A 16,393-nucleotide genomic window follows, 5' to 3' on the forward strand; every position below is an offset into this window, starting at 1 on the left:
ACATTAATGATCCTAAGATGGGGAGATTCTCCAAGATAATACCAGTGGGCCCAATATAATCAAAGGGGTCCTAATAAGAGCAAGGCAGAAGGATCAGAATGAGAGAGAGAATATATAAGGGTAGAAGCAGAAAAGGACTGATACAATTTGAAGATGGAGAAGAGGCCATGAACCTAGGAATGTGGGCAGCCCTTGCAAGCTGGAAAAGGGAAGGAAACAGATTCTCCCCTGGTGCCTCCAGAAGAAATGCAGCCCTACCAACATCTTACATTTAGCCTAGTGAAACTGATTCTGGAGTTTTGAACTCCAGAACTGTAAGGCAATACATTGATGTTGTGTTAAGCCACTGAGTTTGTGATAATTTGTTACAGCAGCAGTAGGAACCTAATACTCCCTGCTTTCTGCACTTCTTGTTTTTTTTTTTTTTATGTTTATTTTTGAGAGAGAGAGAGAGAGAGAGAGAGAGAGAGAGAGAATGCATGTGAGAGGGGGAGGGGCAGAGAGAGAGGTAGACAGAATCCCAAGCAGGCTCCAGGCTCTGAGCTGTCAGCACAGAGCTGAACACAGGTCTCGAACCCACGAACTGTGAGATCATGACCTGAGCCGAAGTCGGACGTTTAACCAGCTGAGCCACCCAGGCGCCCCACCGTTGTGGTTCTTGCCCACAGTATTTTGCTTTACGAGCAATGAGCTTGCCATTCTGCCCCAGGCAACCGTTACTTTTAGGTGTGTGATCAGCTCACTTTTCTCCTGTATTTTTTCCCCACTGTCCCAGATCCTAAAAACAACCAACCGTCTTGTTGTTTTGGGCTGAAGCCACATAGAGAGGACTAGGATGTTTTCTGGAATTCCTGGCTTTGGGTTGAGCTTAGGGGACCAGGCCAAGTTGTGGGGGGTCTCAACACTGGGCGGATGCTTGGGGAAGATCTCTGTCCTCTTCTTCTCCTTCTTCCAAGCCACGCCACTCACCCTGGCTGGCTGAATTATACTTGAATGTTTGTGCAAAGTTCTGGAAACATAGCCATTCCAGCCACAGAGGTGGCCAGGAGACTTCCCAGATTCTTCCATTCCTGCCCCCATTTCGTACTTTCCATTCATTCATTCAAATGACACTGATTACCTGTCAGGCCCAGATACCGTGCTAGGTAGGCACTGGGAATGAAATGCTGAACAGGCACAGCCAGTCTCTGTATAGCAGGGTGATGGGCAGTGTATTCTTTTTTTTTTTTTTTTTCCAATATATGAAGTTTATTGTCAAATTGGTTTCCATACAACACCCAGTGCTCATCCCAAAAGGTGCCCTCCTCAATACCCATCACCCACCCTCCCTCCCTCCCACCCCCCATCAACCCTCAGTTTGTTCTCAGTTTTTAACAGTCTCTTATGCTTTGGCTCTCTCCCACTCTAACCTCTTTTTTTTTTTTTTTTTTTCCTTCCCTTCCCCCATGGGTTTCTGTTAAGTTTCTCAGGATCCACATAAGAGTGAAACCATATGGTATCTGTCTTTCTCTGTATGGCTTATTTCACTTAGCATCACACTCTCCAGTTCAATCCACGTTGCTACAAAAGGCCATATTTCATTCTTTCTCATTGCCACGTAGTATTCCATTGTGTATATAAACCACAATTTCTTTATCCATTCATCAGTTGATGGACATTTAGTCTCTTTCCATAATTTGGCTATTGTTGAGAGTGCTGCTATAAACATTGGGGTACAAGTGCCCCTATGCATCAGCACTCCTGTATCCCTTGGGTAAATTCCTAGCAGTGCTATTGCTGGGTCATAGGGTAGGTCTATTTTTAATTTTCTGAGGAACCTCCACACTGCTTTCCAGAGCGGCTGCACCATGGGCAGTGTATTCTAACAGAGATGTGGGGTCACAGAGAAGGATGGGCCACTGTACTGACAACTGGATGGAATCAGTCTCTGGGACATTCTCAGAGAGGACAGGGCCCTTGAGCTAGGTCTTGAGGATGAAAAGGGTTCAAGAAACAGGTGAGGAAGAAAATGGAGTGTGCTAGAGACAGCAAGTTCTGCCACTGTAGAGCCTGGACATCAAGGAGTGGCGTGGCCCAACTCAGCAATGAAAATAGATTGGTGTGGCCAGAGCAAAGGGTATACAGGGAAATGGGAACAAGTAGATGGAGAGGGGGCCACAGCCCCTTGGGGTTTAACAGTAATGTCAAGGGCAGAGTTTGTAAAACTGAAGCCTATTTTCCTGAACATTTGAATTGCAAAACTGAGACCCATCAGTTGGATGGGAGGGAATTCTGGAAGCACCTCTCAATGACAGTATTTGTTGGCTGATTTAGCTAATGTAAGTGTTACATGTTAAGACTGGTGTGTCATTGAAGAGGAAAGATGGGGTAGTATTGTGGTTAGACTGTGGGTTTTGGAGTCCCACAGACATAGGCTATGACTTTCCAGCTGCGTAATTTTGGGCCAGAAGATAACTCTCTGAGCTGAAGTTTTCCCAGTGAGGTCCAAAGGTCAAAGTGAAGATTAAATTTAATAATGTATATAGGGGCACCCGGGTGGCTCAGTCGGTTGAGCTTCCGATTCAGCTCAGGTCATGATCTCACCGTCCGTGAGTTCGGGCCCTGTGTCGGGCTCTGTGCTGACAGCTCCGAGCCTGGAGCCTGTTTCGGATTCTGTGTCTCCCTCTCTCTCTGCCCTTCCCCCGCTCACACTCTGTCTCTCTGTCTCTGGAAAATGAATAAACCTTAAAAAAAGCTAAATAATGTGTGTAAAAGGGCTCAGCTCGCTACCAAGAACACAGTCATTGCTCATAAATCACAGTTGTGTATTATCATGCCCCTTAATGTCAGTTGAATGTGTCACCCTATTTTCCTACCAGAGAAAGATAAGAGGGAGCCGTCAACAGCTTCAGGCTGGGATTTTAAGAAGGAACTGTGAGCAAAATGACAAAAGAGCCAGGAAATACAAATCCCCAGATTACAAAAAGATGCAGGTTGAAAGCATATGGGACTAACTGAAGTATTAGAAGATCCTCGATGAGTTAGGGCAAAGTTTCCAGATCTAGAACGACAGAACTTTCTCTAGCTCTTCTCAGGAAACCAAGAATACAACAGCAGGAACTGGAAGAGAGATGGAGTTATGCCATTTTCTCAAAGAATCTTCACTGAGAAAAGGCAGGCGGGGCCGGGGCGGGGAATGGGGAGGAGACAAGACACTTAGTCGCCAGCATGGTGGCATAACTGTCAAGTTCAGTCACCTGCGGAACCTGGGCTCTGTGTTCTTTGAGGGCAGGCCCTTGACTTAGGTGTCTTTGTACCTGCAGTGTCTGCTTAGGTGGCGGAGAACCAATAAATGTTGAATGGGTGGGGACCCCTGAGTGGCTCAGTTAGTTAAGCAACAGACTTTGGCTCAGGTCATGATCTCAGGGTTCGTGAGTTTGAGCCCCGTGTGGAGCTCTGCGCTGACAACTCAGAGCCTGGAGCCTGCTTTGGATTCTGTCTCGGTCTCTCTCTCTTTGTCCCTTCCTCTCTCTCTCTTTCTCTCTCAAAAATAAATAAGCATTAAAAACAATGTTGAATGGGTGAAGGAGGCATTGCTGAGTTTTTCCCCTTAACCACCTCATCTACCAATCCAGGCATTGTTCAAATGCTAATTCAGCACAGGTAAAACAGTGGATGGCTTTTTTTTTTTTTTAACTCAAGTTAGATAACATACAGTGTGGTCTTGGCTTCAGGAGTAGAACCCAGTGATTCATCACTTACATGTAACACCCAGTGCACATCCTAAAAAGTACCCTCTTTAATGCCCATCGTTCATCTAGCCCATCCCCCATCCACCACCCCGCTAGCAACTCTCAGTTTCTTCTCTGTATTTAAGAGTCTCTTATGGTTTGCCTGCCTCTGTTTTTATCTTATTTTTCCTTCCCTTTGCCTATGTTCATCTGTTGGGTTTCTCAAATTCCACATATGAATGTAATCTTATGATATCTGTCTTTCTCTGAGGGACTTATTTCGCTTAGCACAATACACTCTAGTTCCAATGGATGGCTTTATTTTTTTATTCTATATTTTATTTTATTTTTTTGCTCACACGTGAACATCGTGTTTAGTTTTCATTTTTTTGAAAACTTGTAAGGATTTAATCTTGGAAAGCACTCATCAGGGCTAGGTCATTTCTAATTTTGCCTGAGATCTAAAATTCTACAATTCATTGAGTTATCCTAATATCATATTACCCTCCTTCTAGTACCCTTCATGACTACATTGGACAAGAGAGACTTGACATACAGAACTAAAACACACACACCATGACTAACCATGAGACAAAGAAGTAAAAAATGGAAAACATGTAAAGAAATTCCCTTGCTCCATTGGTATACCTTAGTCTGGGCCCAGGTCTTTATTTTTGCCAAGATACAAATTCATTCATTCAACAAAGCATGTAATTGACCATTTTCAAGGTCCAATGGATGTGCAATTTCTTTTTTTTTTACCCTTTAGTGAGTTTTTTTTTTCCCAATGGGTGGCTTTTTTTAAATGACACCTTCTTATCTCGATTTGAACCCCAATCATCATTCGAATTCCTCCAATCACTCAGAAACTGCTATTGCTTGTGACCCTGTGTCACCTGATGAGCAATGCCAGGAAGAGTCATGGTCACATGTTTAGAAGACTTTTAGAAACTGAATGAAGCATTGCCCCTCGTCTCTCATAGAATATGGACCAACAGTGAAGGACACTTAAAAATATATCTTTAATGAGAGAGAGGTGAGTAATATACTTCATTAGTTTTGAAAGACTTAGCTTTATACTTTGTGAAACAACAAAGCCTGTTTTTAAAAAAAGTTTCATTTATTTTTGAGAGAGAGAAATAGAGGAAGCGGGAGAGGGGCTGAAAGAGAGGGGGATACAGGATCCAAAGTAGGCTCTGTACTGTCAGCACAGAGCCCGATGTGGGGCTCGAACTCACGAACCATGAGATCATGACCTGAGCCAGAGTTGGTGCTCAGCTGGCTGAGCCGCCCAGGCACGCCAACAAAGCCCGTCTTTAGAGGCACGGTTTTACTGGCTGGCATGGCTAAAAAAAGTTACTGCTCCAATCTGAGAGAACCAAATGGAAGGTGTGTGTGTCTGTTCGTACTTTACTGTGTCAGGATGCTCACTGTTTCCTCCTTCCCCCCAACCATGACGTCTTTCTTGAAATGGCACTAGTTTTCTTTTAACTGACGTAATAGAATTTTCCTGCAATCTAAACAGAAGGCATTGGCTTTTTAATATTTTAGACCAACAGGTTAAAAGCTCACTGAAATACCACCTCTGGAAGATTTTGGAACAGGTTAAAAAAAAAGTTTCCATTATTAAAAAATGTGCAGATAGGAGTTTTTATAGTGAACACATCATTTTCAACAACAATACTACACAGTCCTGGAATATTTCCAAACATCTGTTTTCAAACTGCTTTCTCCATAGCATGATTTACTCTGGAGAATCAGTAACTTTCTTACTCGAAGGTAAAGTATCATCTTTACCTTTAGAGATTATGTTGATTTATTGCTTCAGAAATCTCTGCCAGATAGCAAACCACTGAGAGCCACAGGCTGCAGAAAACCGCCTGAATTTGCAACACTAATCTTATGGTCAAAGCAACCGGATGCTTCCTCTCTAAGTTGTACAAATACTTCTAAGTTATTTTATGAAAGATAACCAGTAACCTCTGTGCAATACAAAACATGTTCATAATACTCCCCCTTCCATTACAGAATGGTCCAAAGAACCTCACATATTTTATTTCTTTATTTTTTAATTTTTTAATGTTTTTTTTTGAGAGAGAGAGAGAGAGAGAGAGAGCATGCGAGAGTCAGCCTGAGTGGGGGAGGGGCCGAGAGAGAGAGACACAGAACTCAAAGCAAGATCCAGGCTCTGAGCTGTCAACACAGAGCCCCACGCAGGGCTCAAACTCACGAACCTCAAGATCATGACCTGAGTGGAAGTCGGATGCTCAACCCACTGAGCCACCCACAGGCGCCCCTTGTCTCTCGTATTTTAAAGCCTTTTTGCGTGCTTTTTAAAGTTTTTATCTATTTGTTTTGAGAGAGAGAGAATGAGAGTGAGTGGCAGAGGGGCAGAGAGAGAATCCCAAACAGGCTCCACACTGTCAGTGCAGAGCCCGAGGCGGGGCTTGAACTCACAACCCATGAGATCATGACCATGATCTTAACTGACTGAGCCACCCAGGCGCTCCTGTGTGTGTGTGTGTGTGTGTGTGTGTGTGTGTGTGTTTAACTGCTATATTTTGTTTTGAAAATTAGCTTCATCAGTGCCATCCTCTAAAACTCTTCCTTCAAGGCAGCAACAACCCCTTCCTAGGGCTCGCCTGCCTGTGAAGGAAGTAGTAAATGAAAATCACCTTTGGATCTGTCTCCATAGGGCTCCCCTGGGATTCCTTTTATATGCGGGTCAAATGAGCTGCCTCATCAAGCGTGACACTGATGCTGTCGTCTCCTACAACATTGTTCTGGTTACAGAAGTCACTTCGCATTAACAATATCTTCTCCAGGCCACCTTTCTCTAGACGTTCACGGAGAAAGTCGTCCTGGATGTATTTCATTACTGAGTAGAATTGGGGAGTTCTGGAGGCTGAGACATGTTAGAAGCATCTGTACTTCAACCCAACTGCAGAGTAAGCCTCCCACACTGTCTAATTTCTCCCGGTACTTATTCTGTTAAATCTTCAGTGATGTTTTCAAGGCACCTTCCAAGCGTGTGTGCCGACAAAGGAACACATTTTCATTTGCTTGCCGGTTTGTGTTCCGGGCATTATTGTTCCGCAGTTGTCCCCACAACGGGAGTCACAAGTGTTTCCTCCATAGTATGTAGCTTTTTTTCCCCATTTACTATTGAATAAGAAAGTGACCATTCAATAAGAAACTTAAATAAGGCTTTAGGGGCTTCCAAATGTTTATCATTAAATTTATTGTGATGTTTGCAAAGCAATGGATTAAGTAAATCGCTCTGAACATTCAAAACAAATTGTAGACATTTACTTGATATTCCAGATAATAAGTTTTTTAAATGTTTCGCACATAGTTTTGGCTTCGTACGAGCTTCAGTTGATACCCCGGTTACAATATCCATTTAGCTTGGATTTCATTGTTAATGGTAGATGACGTAATTCCTATTTCAAGCAGTTTTTGTGGGCCTTTCAAATTTGCGGAGGAGGGGGTCACTCATTGCCAGAACTGATTAGATTATCAATGTTTTGCCTCATACTGTGACCGCCAAAGGGCTTGCATCGGAGGGTCAACCTTGACATTTTTCTAATGGTTCACCACTGCTTTTATCACCAGTATTATCTGCACCCGGCGATTAATCTGGAAGTACATTGAAAGCCACTTGTTCACTTTGTGAGGACCGGTTTCGTTAAAAACAAGATAATATAAGCCATAAAGCCACTCGACTTAGCTCACATGATTTGCATTTGTCAGACCTCCCTGGGCTAAAATGAATGAATGAATGCAGGGCCTGCTGTTAGCCTGCGCATACAGGGGAAGTCTACTCTTCCCTCAAGATGACTCTCGCACGTTGGATGGGACACGGGAAGATCCGACACCAGGACCAAATGGAGGCACCAGCGTCATTTCACAGGCTGAATGTCAGCGATGCTGAAGTTCCTTCTTATTATTTTAGATTTTTAAAAAGATGCTCTAATATCCTTCTCCTTGTCCCCACAGATCACCTTGTGCACGCTGGAGTGTGTGTGTCGTGCTTTAGAGACCATCATTCTTAACCCACTTCCCTGATAAATACATAGCAACGTATTAATTATTCATTTCACAAATATAACCTGGATAGCTACCGTCCCACCCCATTTCTTCTCCTTCCTAGCACACAATGCCTAATCTCCTATCTTCTTTATGGCTTCTATGGCCACGAGACTGAGTTTCAGCCAATGGAATGTGTCACTTCCAGGCCCGGGCCATGCAACCCGCCCCCCACCCCCGACACCTGCCATCTTTCTCCCTTTATTCTCTGTTACTACATCTGTCATCTGGCTGTCAGTGCCCAGAGCAAAGTTGGAAGCCACATGTTGAAGATGGAGGGGTCTCTTTCCCCCAGAATGACCATGTGGAGCACAGCGCCATTCCCACCCCTCATCGTCAACTGAACTTTACAAGATTCAGAAATAAATGTTCATTGTGTCAAGCCACCAATATTTGCGGGGTAGCTATCGCAGCAGCCAGTGTTACCTTAAGTAATACCTTCCCTTTGTGTGAGACATTTTGACAGATGTTGTAAGGGTTGCCAAAATAAACAGACATATGGGGTGCCTGAGTGGGTCAGTCAGTTAAGCCTCTGACTCTTGATCTCGGCTCAGGTCATGATCTCACACACGGTTCGTGGGTTTGAGCCCTCCATCTGGCTCTGCACTGACAGCCCGGAGCCTGCTTGGAATTCTGTCTCTCCCTGTCTCTGCTCCTCCCCGACATGCATGCATTGTCTCTCTCCCTCTCAAAATAAATAAATATATTTAAAAAAAATTTTTTTTGAAAACCCAGACATATCCCTGACCTCAAGAATATAATAAAGCAGTATGCAAATCATGGTACTGTGAATTAGTCTAGATCACGAGCACCATGAAAGGGGCCCAAATAAAGCACAAGGTGAGTTTAAGCAAAGAGAATAACCGCTCCAGTTAGTGTGGCCAGAAAACGTTCCATGGAGGAGGTCACATTTGCACTGGACTTTGGAGCCAAGAGAAGATGGCAGTAAAAAGAGCTACAAGGAGAGAATAAGGGCAGGTGTAAGCCTCCAGGTGGGGCTGGGACTTTGACTATCAAGCTAAGGGGTTTGGACTGTATCCTGCAGGCAGTGAAGAGCCAGTGAGAAATTGTGAGCAGGGGAAGACGCATTCCCAGTGGCACATTAGGGAGATCACTCTGGTAACAAGGAAGAAGGTAGACTAGAGGAAGCACAGGAAGCCCTGTGTGTTTGTGAGACCTTTGAAGAATCAACCACAATTGTGAGCCTCGCATCACAGTTCAGAACTCAAGCTGTGGGGCCAGCAGACCTGCCTGTGAATTCCAACTCTTCCATTTGTCAGCTATACTGACCCTGGGTAAGTTACTTAAGCCTCAGTTTGCCCACTTGAAAAAAGTGGATAATAGCAGGTGCTTCATAACATTGGTGTGAAGAGGGATCTCATGCATATAAAGCAGGCAGCCTGGTGCACGGCAGATAACAAACCCTTAAGAAACAGCCATCTTTATTTCTATGCCCAATGTGACACAGTAAGGGTCTGAACTGGGTTTGTTGCAGTGATAATGGAAAAGAAGGACTGAATGCAAGAGTTACACAAGGAAGGCAGATGAATCAAAAATCACTCCAAAGTTTGGTCTCAGCTGCTTGGGAGAATGGTCTCCCACTGGGAGGATGGGTGGGTTTTGTGAAGTACGGAATAACCGCATTTTTAGACAAGCCAAATTTAAGGTGTGAAGGAAAGCCAAAGACATTTGTAGACAAAGATGAAGAAGGCAGCAGAGAAGGAGAAATTTAAGAAGTAAAAATAAGTTATTGGAGAAAGATTCCAAATGGGAAAGGAGTAGATGTGACCAAGACGGAGGTTAAGGTCTCATGTGCCGAGAGATGAAGATATACACCCTTCTTGCTTTCTCTGAGATAAAAGAGAATGGGTTGGGGTGGGGGGAGAAGGAAAGAAAGCTTTCAAGAAACCAAGATGCATGGAACAGAAAAGTTGAGGTTGCTGGTGTACATGGCCTTGGTTTTTTCTGAAAACCTGGGGGTGTGGTCATCTGCTCAGATGTCAGTAGGGACAGAGATCTCTGTACAGAACAGTCCTTACTTACCACTCACCTTCTACGAATCTTGTTCACTGAAGATCCGAGCACATAAGACCCTGGGCTCAGTGCTCTGCAGAGAGAATTTTAGAAGGACATTGCTTTTATGAACATTGTTGAATGACCAGCTTTCCTGGCCCTGCTGGAGACTTACAAGGCTAGCTGCAGGCTAAGAGCAAACACTCTTGCTATTTTAAAGTTAAATCAATTTTAAAGTTAAAGGTCCAAATTGACTTTCTCCTGTTCTGATGTTGTTGGGCAGAGTCAGCCCCAAGGGCATGGCACATTACTGTGTTTGCCAAGTAGGGCCATGCTGTAATTTGCTCTCAATGATCCCAAGGAAGCCATTGGTTAGCACCATTGGCAGTTGGTTAGCACAACTGGTGGTAAAAACAATGGAAGGCTGGTGTGGGTGCTCACAGAGTAAGCTCCCACCATCCTACCACCATATTTGACAGGCCAGGGCCTTATTGACCCCTCATCTTCCAGTCTACCCAGATACTCCCTTCAACTGGATTTCATCTCTGGACAATTTGATTGAGCAGACTGGGAGATGTCCAGTGCACTGGATCACCCTGGCTGCTGGAGTCAAGTTTGGGCGGAAGTTGAGTCTGAGCAACCAAACTTTGGAAGCTCATCATGTGGAAGACCACCAGAATCTTCCATGTGAGAATCTTCTTAATGAAGTGAAGTCTTGTTTATTTTTCCCTGGTGGAGGTAATTGCATATGACATTTCTCTGAATCATTTATTTATATTTTTTCTTCTTTTTTCAGCATGAGAAACTAAACAGATGGAGAAAGCTCACTTAAAGGGTTTTCTTATTACTCCTGGCAGTCTTTGGCTCCAGAAAACTGCTTAGCCTCTTTCCTTGGCTAGAAATGATGCCTGGAAGTGTTTCTGCTGCCTTCAGACTCACAGAGGGTGAGCAGGGACCACGTTTTTCCCATTTGTTCCCTTCATCATTCCTTCATCAAAGTCTTCTTCCGAATTCCAGCACAAAGATGTTTTATTGAGGCTCTGGACCCCACTCAGAAGCTTTTTTGTTTAATTCAATTCTTCTTGTTGCCATTAGGAGTTCATTTAAGCATGTCTCCATCCCCATATTTTAGCCGGAATCCAGAACTGCTTCTCAGAAGGTTGGACATGGATGAAAACACCATGATGGTGAACCCAGCTGGGAGCATGGACAAGTTAGGAGAGGACAGATGGGAGGGGGATGGGCAGCAGAGGTAGAGGACATTGTAACAGCACCTTTATAGGTAGGAGCTCCAGAGAGATGGGCCTGGGGGATTGTTCTGGGGGGCCAGGAGCCTGTTGCTACTTTCAAAAGGATTGGTTTCTTCAAAGTCTAGGCCAGACTGAGCCCCCAGAATCCACCACCCTTGAATATATTTGTCGTCTTCTGCTCAAGGCAGAGCTTACACCAGAAAACAGAGTTAGGAAGAGTGACAAAAGAAGAGGAAAGAGGGTGTAACTGGAGTGAAGAGGCTCTGAGAATTCCAGGTGTGGGGTGAAGTTTGGGGGGGACAAGGACCTGTAATGGGGCACAAGTGGCATCTCTAGCTCCTTATCCCATGACCTATCTTCTATCTGCAAAACTGGGGTTCCCTTTCTATTTCCCCACTATCTTCTGTCCCTACTGAGAAAGAAAGTAGTAGCCCAGCAGCACATCACTCCCTGGGGCACCCTCAGTCACCCCTGATAATTACCAGAATTCCCTTATCCCACCCTTCACCCCATCCTGGGTGGAGCACCCCTCTTTTCAGGTTCCCACCATATGTAACACTTGACTGGCGCCATATTGGAATGGACCTGCATATGGGTCTCTCTCCCTCATTAGACTGCACACGCTAAAATCAGGGACTGTCTCTTGCTGGTGGGTTTTTCCAGGAATTAACACCATGTCAACTCATAGTTCAACAACTGTTCGAATGCATATGTAAATGAACAAACATAAAATACATATGTGAATTTTCTCACATCGACTCATCCAACTCTACTTTAAGAATTGCATTCAGGGGCATCCAGGTGGCTCAGTTGGTTAAGCGTCCGACTCTTGATCTCGGCTCAGATCATGATCTCACAGTTCCTGAGATTGAACCCCATGTCAGGTTCTGTGCTGACAGCTCGGGGCCTGCTTGGGATTCCCTCTCTCCCTCTCTCTCTGCTCCTCCCTCACTCCCTCTTTCTCTCTCTCTCTTACACACACACACACACACACACACACACTAAATAAATAAATAAATAAATAAACTTAAAAAAAAAAAAAGAATGCCATTCAACAATATCCAGCAAACATTGGGTGCCTGCTATGTGCCAAGCACTAGGCTGGGCCCTGAACATACTACTGTAATAAAGAAGAGTTGGGACTTCCAAGTTGCAATCAGGCATACGAGATCACAGATAGGAGAGCACTGGTTGATGTTTTCTGTCCTACCCCTCTTGATCAGGGATGCCAGTGTCTGGTTGGAAACAGACATGGTCCCTTCAGCATGGCACACGGTGCACCCCATTGCCTCTCATCCCTCACCTTGGCAATAACTCTCCTTGGGCTATTTGAAGTTCTCTCTCCTCTCACAGTTCTCAGTATGTCAACTATTGTAAAACTTTGTATGGTACTTTTGTCTCAATGGCCAGGGGTGTCCCACTGATATTTATTTGGTGGAAGCCAAGAATACTCAACATTCTGCAATGCCTGGGACAGTCCCCTGCAGTAAAGAGTTATCCCACAACCTGCCAACTTCCAAATGTTCCACCAGAGCTTCCCATAGATAAAAAAAACACAAAGTATTTCTTGCAAGGTTCTAAATATGCTGAATTCCCTGGAATGAGACTCCCATATAAATTGAGGGAAGACTGTACTTTGTAAAGAGTCAGTCACTATTTGGGACACCATGTCACCAATGACAGTGCCCCATGGTATTTGAGTTGCCAGCACAGCTCACCTGCGGCAGGCTGCATTCTTATCTGCTGCTTTCATAGAAAGGCGTGCAGACACCCAAGAATCTGACTTGAGCATTACATTTTCTACCTTACTCCTGCCTGAGCATTTATCTGTGGAAACATACTATCTTGCTATAAATTACTTCCCATATCTTTTTAAGTCAGAGCATTATATTGATCATTTAATTTTTTTCATGTTTATTTATTTATTTAGAAAGAGAGTGTGTGAGCAGGGGAGGGGCAGAGTGAGAGGAGAGAGAGAATCCCAAGCAGGCTCCATCCTCAGTGTGGAGCCTGACACAGGGCTCAATTCCATGACCGTGAGATCATGACCTGAGCCAAAACCAAGAGTTGGATGCTTACCAACTGAGCCACCCAGGCACCCCTATGTTGACCATTGAAAATATAATGCATGTATGCAGGGTGTCTGGGTGGCTCCGTTGGTGAAGCATCTGGCTTTGGGTTGGGTCATGATCTCATAGTTTGTGGGTTTGAGCCCTGCATCAGGCTCTGTGCTGACAGCATGGAGCCTACTTTGGATCCTCTGTCTCCCTCTCTCTCTGCCCCTCCCTCTCTTGTGCTCTCTCTCTCTCTCTCTCTCTCAAAAATAAACATTTAAAAAAATATAATACAATGCATGTACAGAGATTAGATTCATTTCTGTTATGGGCTGAATTGTGTCACCTCCCCCTACAAGCATCCAAATTCCTATGTTGAAGTTCTAACCTCCAGAACCTCAGAATACAAATTTATTTGGAAATAAGGTCTTTATGGAAAGAATCAAATTATAATTAGGTCATCAGGGTGGGTTCTAATCCAATATGACTGGTGCCCTTATTGAAAGGGGAAATTTGGACACAGGCATGCACAGAAGGAAGACAATATAAAGAGACACAGGGAAAAGATGGCCAGCTATACGTGAAGGAAGAGGGCCTGGAACAGACCCTTCCCTCAAGGCCCTTAGAAGGAATCAACCCTGTTGACATCTTGGTCTTTGACTTCCTGTCTTCAGGACTATGAGAAAAAAACTTTCTGATATTTAAGCTGTGAGGTCTATGATACTTTGTTATGGCAGCCCCCCAGTTCATTTGTTATACAAACTAATATAATTTCATTCTGGAAAAGTACAGCGGTATGAGAGGTAGCATAAAAAGAGGACATTGGGTGTGATGGGTTGAGAATAACTGTCCAATTCAGACTCTCAAACAGCATTTTTTAATACAGCTCCAAACAGCAATAATAATGCAAAAATTGGTTTTGGTTTGGCAAAGGCAAAGCATGGGTAATTTCAGTGTCAGAAATAATCAAAGTATTAAATATCTAGCAAAAGAAAAGAAAAGTAAACCTCTAACTATGGTGATTTCCTGCATGTGAGAGAAATTGACCATAAAGCAATTAAAGTAAGGTTAAAAAAGAAAGAAAACCTTCTATTTCGTACATGGAAAAAAGCTCTTAAAACTCTGCCTGCTATAGACAAATAGCCCCACTTATATTTGTATGGGTTTTCAGTTTATTCCATTTAAAAGTCCTGAGAGGGGCTCCTGGGTGGCTCAGTCAGTTGAGCATCCAACTCTTGGTCTTGGCTCAGGTCATAATCTCATGGTTCATGAGTTCAAGCGGCGCATCAGGCTCTGTGCTGATGATGCAGAAGCTGCTTAGGATTCTGATTCTCCTTCTCTCTGCCCCTCCCCTGCTTGTGGTCCCTCGCCCTCTCAAAATTAATTAATTAATTTAAAAAAAAAGTCTGGATAGGCAGGGCAGATAAAAATTATCTTCAACTTACAAATGAGAAATCTGTGGCTGTTTTTTTAAAAAGATAATTTATTTATTTTGAGAGAGAGACAGAGAGAGTGAGCAGGGGAGGGGCAGAAAGAGAGGGAGAGAGAGAATCCCAAGCAGGCTCCATGCTGCCAGCACTGGGCCCCACATGGGGTTTGAACCTACGAACCATGAGCTCATGACCTGAGCCAAAACCAAGAGTTGGACACTCAAATGACTGAGCCACCTAGGCACCCAGAGAAATCCATGGCTGTTAAAGTGATTTGTCCAAGATAAAAATTAAATTTCTTTACTGATTAAAATTATTTTGGTTGCGAGAAGTAGCCACCAATTTGAATTACTCAGACAAAAAAAAAAAGTTTTGATGGTAGAGATCCCTCCAGGCAAGGGAGCCATGAGCAGCTTGCCATGGGAAAGCCAGGGCCCAGCCCGTTCAGGGCCTTCCCTACAGGGGGTTGAGGGTCTTCACCCAAGAGGTTGCTATGAAGATGACTCCACAGCCAACCTCCAAGATTGAGTCTCTGATCTAATTTCAAATTCCCAAATGAGAGGCTTTGATTGGCCAGTCGGGTGTCTAATCCTATGCCAACCAATTATGGTCATGTAGTATCAGCAAGACAAATGGGGGCCAATCTTATAGATTAAGGGGACAATTTCTAGAAAGAGGGAAATCACCATGTAGCTGGACAAGTCCCCAGAAGTTCCACACCTTAACTGCCAAACACCAACACATACCAGTCTTCCTGTGCATCCTGATATGACCCTGGGTAGCACGCTGCAGAACACAGAGGCACAAAGGCACACTCATCCACTCTCCAGGAGAAAAAACAAAGTCATGTCCAGATAACAGTTAGCAGATGGACTAGGAGCTTCTCAAACTGAATTCTTTTTCTTCAGGAGCTCACAGACTCACTCCAATCCCCAGCCTCCCTTGGAATTGGATGTGGCACGTGATGAAGTTCTAGTCCATGGACTGACTGTGAGCGGGAGTGTTGGGTATCATTTCCAGGTCCAATTCTCCTCATGCTTCTCACTCCACTGACACGACATATGCAGTGGCCTTGGCAAGCTTCTGTAAACTGAATATGGACAAACCACAACATGGAAGGAGCTTGGGTCCCTGAGTCACTTCTTGGAAAAGAGGTACCAACAGATCAGGAATGTATGTGAGAGTGTAGGAGAGCAAGAAAGAAGTTTCTATGGTGTTTAAGCCCTAGTACATTCTTGGTATCGGTTTTATAGGAGCTACCATTATCTTAACTGACACAGAAAGTAATGCTCAAGGTGCACTGTTCAGAGGGTTCCCAAACTCCAACTGATGTTCATTCCTCCCCTTCATTCCGTCATCGTCATTTCTTCCAGTTCTGTACCCTAGGGACTCTGCTACCGCCAATATACATCACGTAAGGGAGTGAGAAGGAGAGAAGAAACAATATTAGAGATGAATCAGAAGACCAAAGTGAACACCTGCTTCAGTAACTCTGTTCTTTGCTCATGGGGATCCCTCTTTTCTCTGGGAACTCCAGAAATGGTGTACTGGTTGCCCTGTTTATACCGCATGAACTTGCAGAGCTGACTGGGGAAGAGGACCCATCCCTCACTTAAATGGGCCAATCAACTTCTTTATTCTGGGAATTTGGAATTTGAATGAGGGTAACGGACACCAGGAGATGGGAACTAACCACATTAATAGCAATGTTCTGCAGGAAAGGCCTAGTAACTTCCTGAGGTTGACATCAGTAGGGCAGCCTAGTTCCCATCTTCTTTGGGTTGACTTTTCAACTCCTCCCTGAATCACACGACATGCCAAGGAACCTTCCAATAAACCCTTTATGA

The 16,393-nt window shown here is 44.2% G+C and overlaps 1 protein-coding gene across 3 annotated transcripts in view; it reads right to left on the reverse strand.

Annotated features, from left to right (window-relative positions):
• The window catches only part of KCNE2 (potassium voltage-gated channel subfamily E regulatory subunit 2), a 76,132-nt gene extending 60,693 nt beyond the window's left edge, over nt 1-15,439 (reverse strand). For 2 of the 3 annotated variants that reach the window (XR_006207444.1, XR_006207443.1), the window contains exon 1: nt 15,293-15,436. The gene's annotated coding sequence lies outside the window, so the exon portion shown is untranslated. Of the gene's footprint in view, nt 1-15,292 lie in introns of all 3 variants that reach the window. The other variant, XM_042956238.1, reaches the window with a different exon arrangement.
• Between the last annotated feature and the right edge of the window lie 954 nt (nt 15,440-16,393).

Source organism: Panthera tigris, chromosome C2, assembly GCF_018350195.1.
Source record: "Panthera tigris isolate Pti1 chromosome C2, P.tigris_Pti1_mat1.1, whole genome shotgun sequence".
NCBI lineage: Eukaryota > Metazoa > Chordata > Mammalia > Carnivora > Felidae > Panthera > Panthera tigris.